The sequence below is a fragment of the Ascaphus truei genome, chromosome 19 (assembly GCF_040206685.1).
Source record: "Ascaphus truei isolate aAscTru1 chromosome 19, aAscTru1.hap1, whole genome shotgun sequence".
Lineage (NCBI taxonomy): Eukaryota > Metazoa > Chordata > Amphibia > Anura > Ascaphidae > Ascaphus > Ascaphus truei.
The window spans coordinates 34,445,805-34,457,232 of NC_134501.1; the positions used below are offsets into that span (position 1 = coordinate 34,445,805).

Genomic DNA, 11,428 nt, shown 5'->3' on the forward strand with positions numbered 1-11,428 from the left:
TACAATTGCACAGTAACTAGTTATTTGCTTTGGTCTGAACCCTACTGTAAAATGTCTGAAAGGTTAGCTTCAGCAGACTCTCTGGAACTACACTTTCATAGTTATAGGGTCTTCTATGACTAGTCATCTTATCAGGATCAATGTACAGAAGGACTTATTTGCCTTGATTTTGTGAACCAACCAACTGAATATAAAGCATCACACTATTAGGTTCACACTTACAGTTGAGAATCAACAAATACCCTTTTTAGACTTTGATTTAAAGTGGATAACACCGTACAAACTGATAAATACATAAAAGCTACTGATTGTAACAACCTTCAATAGTTCTCCAGAATTGGTGAACAATTTCCCCTTGAGTCATCGTCTGCAATTAAAGAGGATTGCAAGTGAACCCAGGAATATTGGAAGACATCTAACAGAAATTGCTGGTACAATTGCTGCTAGAGAGTATTTTGATACCATTTTATACCAACTATAGAAAAGGTTAATACACTTGATTTTCCCTTATTCTATCGCATCAAATAAGATTAGAAACAGTGTATTAATACAGTGGAAGAAATTGAATAGCGATCCTAAGTTCAAAATTATTTCTAAGAACCCATCACTTTTTTCTATAAAAATATATATGGTTTGTTTGGTTATGTTCTGTGTTACTATAGTTGCTCACAGTTATATTTTGATGTTTTTTCATTGTCTCCGTGGACCTACTAAATGTTTCACCATTATACACTTTCGGGGATTCATCACGTCTATTTTTGTTTAATTAGATGTCATGTCCTATTTGTATGCTTGTCACTGAGATGTACTCCAGGATTGTGCTATGCAAATTCTGTGTTGTTGGACATTGGACATACCTTTTTCAAAATTTCTTCCAACCAATCATTGCTAGTATAATTTCCAACCCATCACACACAAAACAGGGGTTCATTTCCCAGACAGGGAGGTCATTAAATGTTATTTTTAAAATGACTAAATAGTATAACTCTCTTATTTGGGCTGCCACCAAAACGTTTTACCAAAACGTTTTACCAAAACGTTTTACCTAAAGAAGGGGATGTAGCTCAGTGGTAGAGCGCATGCTTTGCATGTATGAGGTCCTGGGTTCAATCCCCAGCATCTCCACTCTTTTTTTTCTTACAAAAACATTGAAATTACACATTTACAATGCTAACACATCCTCTAACTGTATTTACATAGCTGTCCCCGTAACTGTTTAAGGGGTACGGTAACTGCTGAACACACCATGTATCTGTTATATTTGCTTGTGTAAGAGAAGAGCACAACTTGTTGGCAAGATGGTGACTCATTTCAGAAAAAACATATCTTAGAAAAGAAGTACAATTGCACAGTAACTAGTTGTTTGCTTTGGTCTGAACCCTACTGTAAAATGTCTGAAAGGTTAGCTTCAGCAGACTCTCTGGAACTACACTTTCATAGTTATAGGGTCTTCTATGACTAGTCATCTTATCAGGATCAATGTACAGAATGACTTATCTGCCTTGATTTTGTGAACCAACCAACTGAATACAAAGCATCACACTATTAGGCTCACACTTACAGTTGAGAATCAACAAATACCCTTTTTAGACTTTGATTTAAAGTGGATAACACCGTACAAACTGATAAATACATAAAAGCTACTGATTGTAACAACCTTCAATAGTTCTCCAGAATTGGTGAACAATTTCCCCTTGAGTCATCGTCTGCAATTAAAGAGGATTGCAAGTGAACCCAGGAATATTGGAAGACATCTAACAGAAATTGCTGGTACAATTGCTGCTAGAGAGTATTTTGATACCATTTTATACCAACTATAGAAAAGGTTAATACACTTGATTTTCCCTTATTCTATCGCATCAAATAAGATTAGAAACAGTGTATTAATACAGTGGAAGAAATTGAATAGCGATCCTAAGTTCAAAATTATTTCTAAGAACCCATCACTTTTTTCTATAAAAATATATATGGTTTGTTTGGTTATGTTCTGTGTTACTATAGTTGCTCACAGTTTTATTTTGAGGTTTTTTCATTGTCTCCGTGGACCTACTAAATGTTTCACCATTATACACTTTCCGGGATTCATCACGTCTATTTTTGTTTAATTAGATGTCATGTCCTATTTGCATGCTTGTCACTGAGATGTACTCCAGGATTGTGCTATGAAAATTCTGTGTTGTTGGACATTGGACATACCTTTTTCAAAATTTCTTCCAACCAATCATTGCTAGTATAATTTCCAACCCATCACACACAAAACAGGGGTTCATTTCCCAGACAGGGAGGTCATTAAATGTTATTTTTAAAATGACTAAATAGTATAACTCTCTTATTTGGGCTGCCACCAAAACGTTTTACCAAAAAATTTACCTAAAGAAGGGGATGTAGCTCAGTGGTAGAGCGCTTGCTTCGCATGTATGAGGTCCTGGGTTCAATCCCCAGCATCTCTACTCTTTTTCTTCTTACAAAAACATTGAAATTACACATTTACAATGCTAACACATCCTCTAACTGTATTTACATAGCAGTCCCAGTAACTGTTTAAGGGGTACGGTAACTGCTAAAGACAACATGCTTCTGTTATATTTGCTTGTGTAAGAGAAGAGCACAACTTGTTGGCAAGATGGTGACTCATTTGAGAAAAACATATCTTAGAAAAGAAGTACAATTGCACAGTAACTAGTTGTTTGCTTTGGTCTGAACCCTACTGTAAAATGTCTGAAAGGTTAGCTTCAGCAGACTCTCTGGAACTACACTTTCATAGTTATAGGGTCTTCTATGACTAGTCATCTTATCAGGATCAATGTACAGAAGGACTTATTTGCCTTGATTTTGTGAACCAACCAACTGAATATAAAGCATCACACTATTAGGTTCACACTTACAGTTGAGAATCAACAAATACCCTTTTTAGACTTTGATTTAAAGTGGATAACACCGTACAAACTGATAAATACATAAAAGCTACTGATTGTAACAACCTTCAATAGTTCTCCAGAATTGGTGAACAATTTCCCCTTGAGTCATCGTCTGCAATTAAAGAGGATTGCAAGTGAACCCAGGAATATTGGAAGACATCTAACAGAAATTGCTGGTACAATTGCTGCTAGAGAGTATTTTGATACCAATTTATACCAACTATAGAAAAGGTTAATACACTTGATTTTCCCTTATTCTATCGCATCAAATAAGATTAGAAACAGTGTATTAATACAGTGGAAGAAATTGAATAGCGATCCTAAGTTCAAAATTATTTCTAAGAACCCATCACTTTTTTCTATAAAAATATATATGGTTTGTTTGGTTATGTTCTGTGCTACTATTGTGAACAGCGTAAATAAAAAACACAGTCTGAGGTTATTTTGAAACAGAATAACACGTGAATTTATTCTGGTCAAGTGCACAACGGAGACAGCTTCAAAACAAAAGCTCTCCCAAATACATGGTGGCATTCAGGGCATATTTATACACAAAATACTAAACCCACGCCCCCTCTACAAGGTTGCGTGTCGTCACTACGTAAGCGTAAAAGGTAAACAAATTATGCACACGAATACATTGAGTTAATGACATTATGGGATGTCTAAATGAGATGATTCAGCAAGAATACTTTATTAAGCTGGTGACCTTTTCTCTACATACAGAACCTCAAAAACCCCCACCTTCGGAATGGGAAACCATCCCTATCAGTCTGGCCTTTTTCATAACATTGGCACTTTGCTCAAGGTTTTTCAGTTAGCTGCTTGGTTTATTCTCACTTGAAAGTTGAAAGCAAAAACCTCATTCAAAAACGTCCATCTCATAACCCGTTCACTCAGACAAAACCTAAGATGGATGCTGACTTAAAATGGTTGCATAGATACCAGTGCTGTTATGTCAGACCCCCCCCCCCCCCTTACGTCATATTCTCACTTTGTCACTATAGTTGCTCACAGTTATATTTTGATGTTTTTTCATTGTCTCCGTGGACCTACTAAATGTTTCACCATTATACACTTTCGGGGATTCATCACGTCTATTTTTGTTTAATTAGATGTCATGTCCTATTTGTATGCTTGTCACTGAGATGTACTCCAGGATTGTGCTATGAAAATTCTGTGTTGTTGGACATTGGACATACCTTTTTCAAAATTTCTTCCAACCAATCATTGCTAGTATAATTTCCAACCCATCACACACAAAACAGGGGTTAATTTCCCAGACAGGGAGGTCATTACATGTTATTTTTAAAATGACTAAATAGTATAACTCTCTTATTTGGGCTGCCACCAAAACGTTTTACCAAAACAATTTACCTAAAGAAGGGGATGTAGCTCAGTGGTAGAGCGCATGCTTTGTGAGGTCCTGGGTTCAATCCCCAGCATCTCCACTCTTTTTCTTCTTACAAAAACATTGAAATTACACATTTACAATGCTAACACATCCTCTAACTGTATTTACATAGCAGTCCCCGTAACTGTTTAAGGGGTATGGTAACTGCTGAACACACCATGTATCTGTTATATTTGCTTGTGTAAGAGAAGAGCACAACTTGTTGGCAAGATGGTGACTCATTTCAGAAAAAACATATCTTAGAAAAGAAGTACAATTGCACAGTAACTAGTTGTTTGCTTTGGTCTGAACCCTACTGTAAAATGTCTGAAAGGTTAGCTTCAGCAGACTCTCTGGAACTACACTTTCATAGTTATAGGGTCTTCTATGACTAGTCATCTTATCAGGATCAATGTACAGAATGACTTATTTGCCTTGATTTTGTGAACCAACCAACTGAATACAAAGCATCACACTATTAGGCTCACACTTACAGTTGAGAATCAACAAATACCCTTTTTAGACTTTGATTTAAAGTGGATAACACCGTACAAACTGATAAATACATAAAAGCTACTGATTGTAACAACCTTCAATAGTTCTCCAGAATTGGTGAACAATTTCCCCTTGAGTCATCGTCTGCAATTAAAGAGGATTGCAAGTGAACCCAGGAATATTGGAAGACATCTAACAGAAATTGCTGGTACAATTGCTGCTAGAGAGTATTTTGATACCATTTTATACCAACTATAGAAAAGGTTAATACACTTGATTTTCCCTTATTCTATCGCATCAAATAAGATTAGACAGTGTATTAATACAGTGGAAGAAATTGAATAGCGATCCTAAGATCAAAATTATTTCTAAGAACCCATCACTTTTTTCTATAAAAATATATATGGTTTGTTTGGTTATGTTCTGTGTTACTATAGTTGCTCACAGTTTTATTTTGAGGTTTTTTCATTGTCTCCGTGGACCTACTAAATGTTTCACCATTATACACTTTCCGGGATTCATCACGTCTATTTTTGTTTAATTAGATGTCATGTCCTATTTGCATGCTTGTCACTGAGATGTACTCCAGGATTGTGCTATGAAAATTCTGTGTTGTTGGACATTGGACATACCTTTTTCAAAATTTCTTCCAACCAATCATTGCTAGTATAATTTCCAACCCATCACACACAAAACAGGGGTTCATTTCCCAGACAGGGAGGTCATTAAATGTTATTTTTAAAATGACTAAATAGTATAACTCTCTTATTTGGGCTGCCACCAAAACGTTTTACCAAAACATTTTACCTAAAGAAGGGGATGTAGCTCAGTGGTAGAGCGCTTGCTTCGCATGTATGAGGTCCTGGGTTCAATCCCCAGCATCTCCACTCTTTTTCTTCTTACAAAAACATTGAAATTACACATTTACAATGCTAACACATCCTCTAACTGTATTTACATAGCAGTCCCAGTAACTGTTTAAGGGGTACGGTAACTGCTAAAGACAACATGCTTCTGTTATATTTGCTTGTGTAAGAGAAGAGCACAACTTGTTGGCAAGATGGTGACTCATTTGAGAAAAACATATCTTAGAAAAGAAGTACAATTGCACAGTAACTAGTTGTTTGCTTTGGTCTGAACCCTACTGTAAAATGTCTGAAAGGTTAGCTTCAGCAGACTCTCTGGAACTACACTTTCATAGTTATAGGGTCTTCTATGACTAGTCATCTTATCAGGATCAATGTACAGAAGGACTTATTTGCCTTGATTTTGTGAACCAACCAACTGAATATAAAGCATCACACTATTAGGTTCACACTTACAGTTGAGAATCAACAAATACCCTTTTTAGACTTTGATTTAAAGTGGATAACACCGTACAAACTGATAAATACATAAAAGCTACTGATTGTAACAACCTTCAATAGTTCTCCAGAATTGGTGAACAATTTCCCCTTGAGTCATCGTCTGCAATTAAAGAGGATTGCAAGTGAACCCAGGAATATTGGAAGACATCTAACAGAAATTGCTGGTACAATTGCTGCTAGAGAGTATTTTGATACCATTTTATACCAACTATAGAAAAGGTTAATACACTTGATTTTCCCTTATTCTATCGCATCAAATAAGATTAGAAACAGTGTATTAATACAGTGGAAGAAATTGAATAGCGATCCTAAGTTCAAAATTATTTCTAAGAACCCATCACTTTTTTCTATAAAAATATATATGGTTTGTTTGGTTATGTTCTGTGCTACTATTGTGAACAGCGTAAATAAAAAACACAGTCTGAGGTTATTTTGAAACAGAATAACACGTGAATTTATTCTGGTCAAGTGCACAACGGAGACAGCTTCAAAACAAAAGCTCTCCCAAATACATGGTGGCATTCAGGGCATATTTATACACAAAATACTAAACCCACGCCCCCTCTACAAGGTTGCGTGTCGTCACTACGTAAGCGTAAAAGGTAAACAAATTATGCACACGAATACATTGAGTTAATGACATTATGGGATGTCTAAATGAGATGATTCAGCAAGAATACTTTATTAAGCTGGTGACCTTTTCTCTACATACAGAACCTCAAAAACCCCCACCTTCGGAATGGGAAACCATCCCTATCAGTCTGGCCTTTTTCATAACATTGGCACTTTGCTCAAGGTTTTTCAGTTAGCTGCTTGGTTTATTCTCACTTGAAAGTTGAAAGCAAAAACCTCATTCAAAAACGTCCATCTCATAACCCGTTCACTCAGACAAAACCTAAGATGGATGCTGACTTAAAATGGTTGCATAGATACCAGTGCTGTTATGTCAGACCCCCCCCCCCCCTTACGTCATATTCTCACTTTGTCACTATAGTTGCTCACAGTTATATTTTGATGTTTTTTCATTGTCTCCGTGGACCTACTAAATGTTTCACCATTATACACTTTCGGGGATTCATCACGTCTATTTTTGTTTAATTAGATGTCATGTCCTATTTGTATGCTTGTCACTGAGATGTACTCCAGGATTGTGCTATGAAAATTCTGTGTTGTTGGACATTGGACATACCTTTTTCAAAATTTCTTCCAACCAATCATTGCTAGTATAATTTCCAACCCATCACACACAAAACAGGGGTTAATTTCCCAGACAGGGAGGTCATTACATGTTATTTTTAAAATGACTAAATAGTATAACTCTCTTATTTGGGCTGCCACCAAAACGTTTTACCAAAACAATTTACCTAAAGAAGGGGATGTAGCTCAGTGGTAGAGCGCATGCTTTGTGAGGTCCTGGGTTCAATCCCCAGCATCTCCACTCTTTTTCTTCTTACAAAAACATTGAAATTACACATTTACAATGCTAACACATCCTCTAACTGTATTTACATAGCAGTCCCCGTAACTGTTTAAGGGGTATGGTAACTGCTGAACACACCATGTATCTGTTATATTTGCTTGTGTAAGAGAAGAGCACAACTTGTTGGCAAGATGGTGACTCATTTCAGAAAAAACATATCTTAGAAAAGAAGTACAATTGCACAGTAACTAGTTGTTTGCTTTGGTCTGAACCCTACTGTAAAATGTCTGAAAGGTTAGCTTCAGCAGACTCTCTGGAACTACACTTTCATAGTTATAGGGTTGACAAAGTGAGAATTTGACGTAAGGGGAGGGTCTGACATAACAGCACTGGGATCTAAGCAACCATTTTGAGTCAGCATCCATCCTAGGTGCCTGATATTGTCTATTGTCTGTATGAAAGTGGAATGAACGTTAATTTAAAATACATTTTTTCTTCTGAAGTTCCAATTGATATTGAGCGGTTCAGCTAAGCCAAAAACCTTGAAAAACCTTGAGCAAAGTGCCAATGTTATGAAAAAGGCCAGACTGATAGGGATGGTTTCTGTATGTAGAGAAAAGGTCACCAGCTTAATAAAGTATTATTGCTGAATCATCTCATTTAGACATCCCATAATGTCATCAACTCAATGTATTCGTGTGCATAATTTGTTTAACTTTTACGCTTACGTAGTGACGACACGCAACCTTGTAGAGGGGGCGTGGGTTTAGTATTTTGTGTATAAATAATGCCTGTATGCACCATGTCTTTGGGAGGGTTTTATTTTGAAACTCTCCTCTGCGTGTGCACCGCACAAGCAATAAACTTATTTGTCATTCTGCAAAATATAACCTCAGACTTGTGTTGTTATTTCACAGAGCTTTATCAGATGGCGCACCGAATAGAAACCCAAAAAACACCGGAAGCTGAGCACCTGAAAAAACCACTCCTCGGTCACTCAAATCTGAGCGCTCATAAGAATCAAGGTAAAAGGCACCTTTTGAGGAAAGCCTGAGTTTAAAAAGTTGTTTTGAGTGATGTGTAGAGAGATGTGTTTTGAAGGGTGTCTCAATCTGTGTTGACGGGTTAACCTAGCAGTGTCAAATAAGTTTATTTGTCTGTTCCTGTATCCATTTTAAAGTGTTAAGTTTTAAGTTTTATTGGGATTAAGGTGAGAGTCCCATTAAAATTTTTGGTGTTTTGGTGATGAAGGTGAGTATTTGTATGCGTAAGGGATTGTTTTTCAGACTGTCCTGGGTTGTGATAAATATTTTTGTTGTCTGAGCAGGAAGGGTCCCTGATTGTACATTTGCTCTGTCTTGTCAGTAACATACCAAATGAGGTTATTTATGGATATCTGTTTAGAAGGTCTTATCTGTATCCATGTTATAGAAGTATAAGGTTTATCTGGGCTGGGTTGGACCCGCTGAAGTAATTCAAGTGTTTTCTTGGGTATAGTTATGGTGAAAAAATCAGAACAATAACATGCCAAAAGAGTTGTACGTAATCAGCTTGCGCTGATTATTGTATCAGGTAAATTGTACAGGTCAATTAAATTTGATTTCTGTAACCGAAGAAGTATTGTACAGGTCAATTAAATTTGATTACTGTAAGAGGAGAATAATGGGAAACCACAGTTCTCAGAATTTGCCGTTAGAGGTTGTGTGTCTGCAGACAAAGATTATAAAGAATGGATACAGAAAAAAAAAAAGAGACAATATAAATATGTTTTGTTGGCCAATGAAAAATACATGCAAGTTCAAATGAAAATACACATGCAAGTCCCAGTGAAAAACATGCCACCCCAATGAAAAAAGTTTGTTTGCAATAAATTACTATTGAAGGAAGAGTGAAACTATGAGTAGCCGCACCGGTTTTCTTATCCGTAAGAATGCGAACGCAAGGGCTCATAGTGGAACCTTCTAACTTTCAGTAATCCCTGTGTGTCTGTGGTAGTATAAATCTTTGGATTTTATGAGGTTTTTGTGGCAAAAGTCAAGCATGGCAATGACCGGCTGGCGGACACCGCAGAAATCAGTTGTGAACGTATAAGCTTTTCCTTCAATTTCCCCACATGCAATAAGTGGTTATAAATCATTTCCTGATATAAACTCAAGTTTCGGTGCCGGCAAGTAAAATTGTTGCGCCCTTAATGGAGAGTGGTTAGATGGATTTGATACCCTAATGAATTTTTCCTGAATGATTACCTGTGTGAAAGATAAACCATGCTAAGTATCACGTGTGCACAAATCACCATCCAAAAACTTGCAAGTACGTACGAAAACATGAATATTTTTTGCTCACAATGAAATCAAAGGTCTGAAAGAAAGAGTTTCAAAATCGCAGCAGCACAGAGCGTGCCCCCACTTTTTTCTCCAGCGCGAGGAATGTGCTAAGATACGAAAGTTTAACTCAGAAAGCTCCAGAGCATCAGAGTAGTTTTAAAGTCAGGTTATTTATGAGAGTAAAGAAAGAGAAGGGAACTTTTATTAATAGTTGCAGGGTGAAATTGTTGCGTTATAGGGGAGAAATGTTTTTATTTTATTTGTTTGTTATTTTTGTGATGTTGTGTGGCTGTGTGTGAGAGAAGTTTTTTGTATTGTGTGTGTTCTGTATTGTGTTTAACGAGTAAAAACACATTTCAATTTTATTTCTAGAGGATTAAGATGTTTGGGAATATTTTGTGTTCAAAAATGTGGGTAAAAGATCATAAGCATTGTTTGAAGTATATATTGTATTGTATGTTTTCATGTATATAACGCCATTAATATGCACAGCGCTTCACAGAAGTGGTGCACGTCGTAATCATATAGGTAGCAAAGGGTAAAGGTAAGAGGTCATGGAATAAGTGATCCAGACATAAAAGTAAAAGTTGAGCAAAGAGAAGTCACTGCTCTGAGGAGCTTACAATCTAATTGGTAGGTAGGGAGAGCGTACAGAAACAGTAGAATTTGATTAGAAGCCAGGAGAGGAATTTCAGGAGGGGAAACGCAGAATCAGAGTTTAAAGAGTAGAGTGATTCTGGCAGCAGCGTTTGGGAGAGATAGTAGGGAAGACAGGTGAAAGTCAGGAAGCTGGGATAGCAGGGGATTATAGTTAGCAAGAGGGGAGAGAATGAGGGTCTGAATCAGAGTTTTAATAGTTGAGCAACAGAGGAACAGGTGTATCTTTGTGATATTGTGGAGGAAAAAGCGACAGTTATAGAAATGTTTTGAATGAAAGAGGAGAATATGAGAGAGAAGTTGGGAGTGATCCCTAAGCAGCGTGCTTGAGCTACTGCATGGAAGATTCAAGAGTAATGTGAAACTAGATAATAGGGTCAGGTTTGGGAGGAAGTATGAGGAACTCTGTTTTTGCCATGTTAAATTTAAGGCGAAAGAGGGCCTTCCAGGATGAGATAACAGAGGGACATTCAGAAACTTAGGTTTGTATGGCAGGTGTAAGGTCAGGGGTTGAAAAGTAAATGAGGGTGTTGCCAGGAAGTGGTGAATTTGGGAGTCACCTCTCATTTGTGGGTGTGTCGTGTGTATAGGGTTAAATACAGGGGATACATAGTTGCAAAAGCAGTTACATAAGTGAATAAGGTATGCATTATATACAAGGCATTTCAATTTTTTTTTAACAGAATCGTTACAGTGGAGTGTTTGGGGTAAAAGCCAGATAGGGAGTGGCTAGGGAAATTTGTATGGGTAAAATAATTGTTTAATTGGGAGGGAATATTTTTCCATAACAGTGGATAGTATTGGGAAAAGGGATATTGGCCTGTAGTTTGAGACAGTGTTTTTTGTCCCCACTT

The 11,428-nt window shown here is 36.9% G+C and overlaps 3 non-coding genes across 3 annotated transcripts; all 3 read left to right on the forward strand.

Moving 5' to 3' along the window:
* Positions 1-1,053: 1,053 nt before the first annotated feature.
* TRNAA-UGC (transfer RNA alanine (anticodon UGC)) lies at positions 1,054-1,125 on the forward strand. The gene has a single exon. It is a non-coding gene; the product is annotated as a tRNA-Ala (tRNA).
* A 1,253-nt stretch (positions 1,126-2,378) lies between these two features.
* On the forward strand, positions 2,379-2,450 carry TRNAA-CGC (transfer RNA alanine (anticodon CGC)). The gene has a single exon. It is a non-coding gene; the product is annotated as a tRNA-Ala (tRNA).
* Positions 2,451-5,621: 3,171 nt separating this feature from the next.
* Positions 5,622-5,693, forward strand: TRNAA-CGC (transfer RNA alanine (anticodon CGC)). The gene has a single exon. It is a non-coding gene; the product is annotated as a tRNA-Ala (tRNA).
* Positions 5,694-11,428: the final 5,735 nt, after the last annotated feature.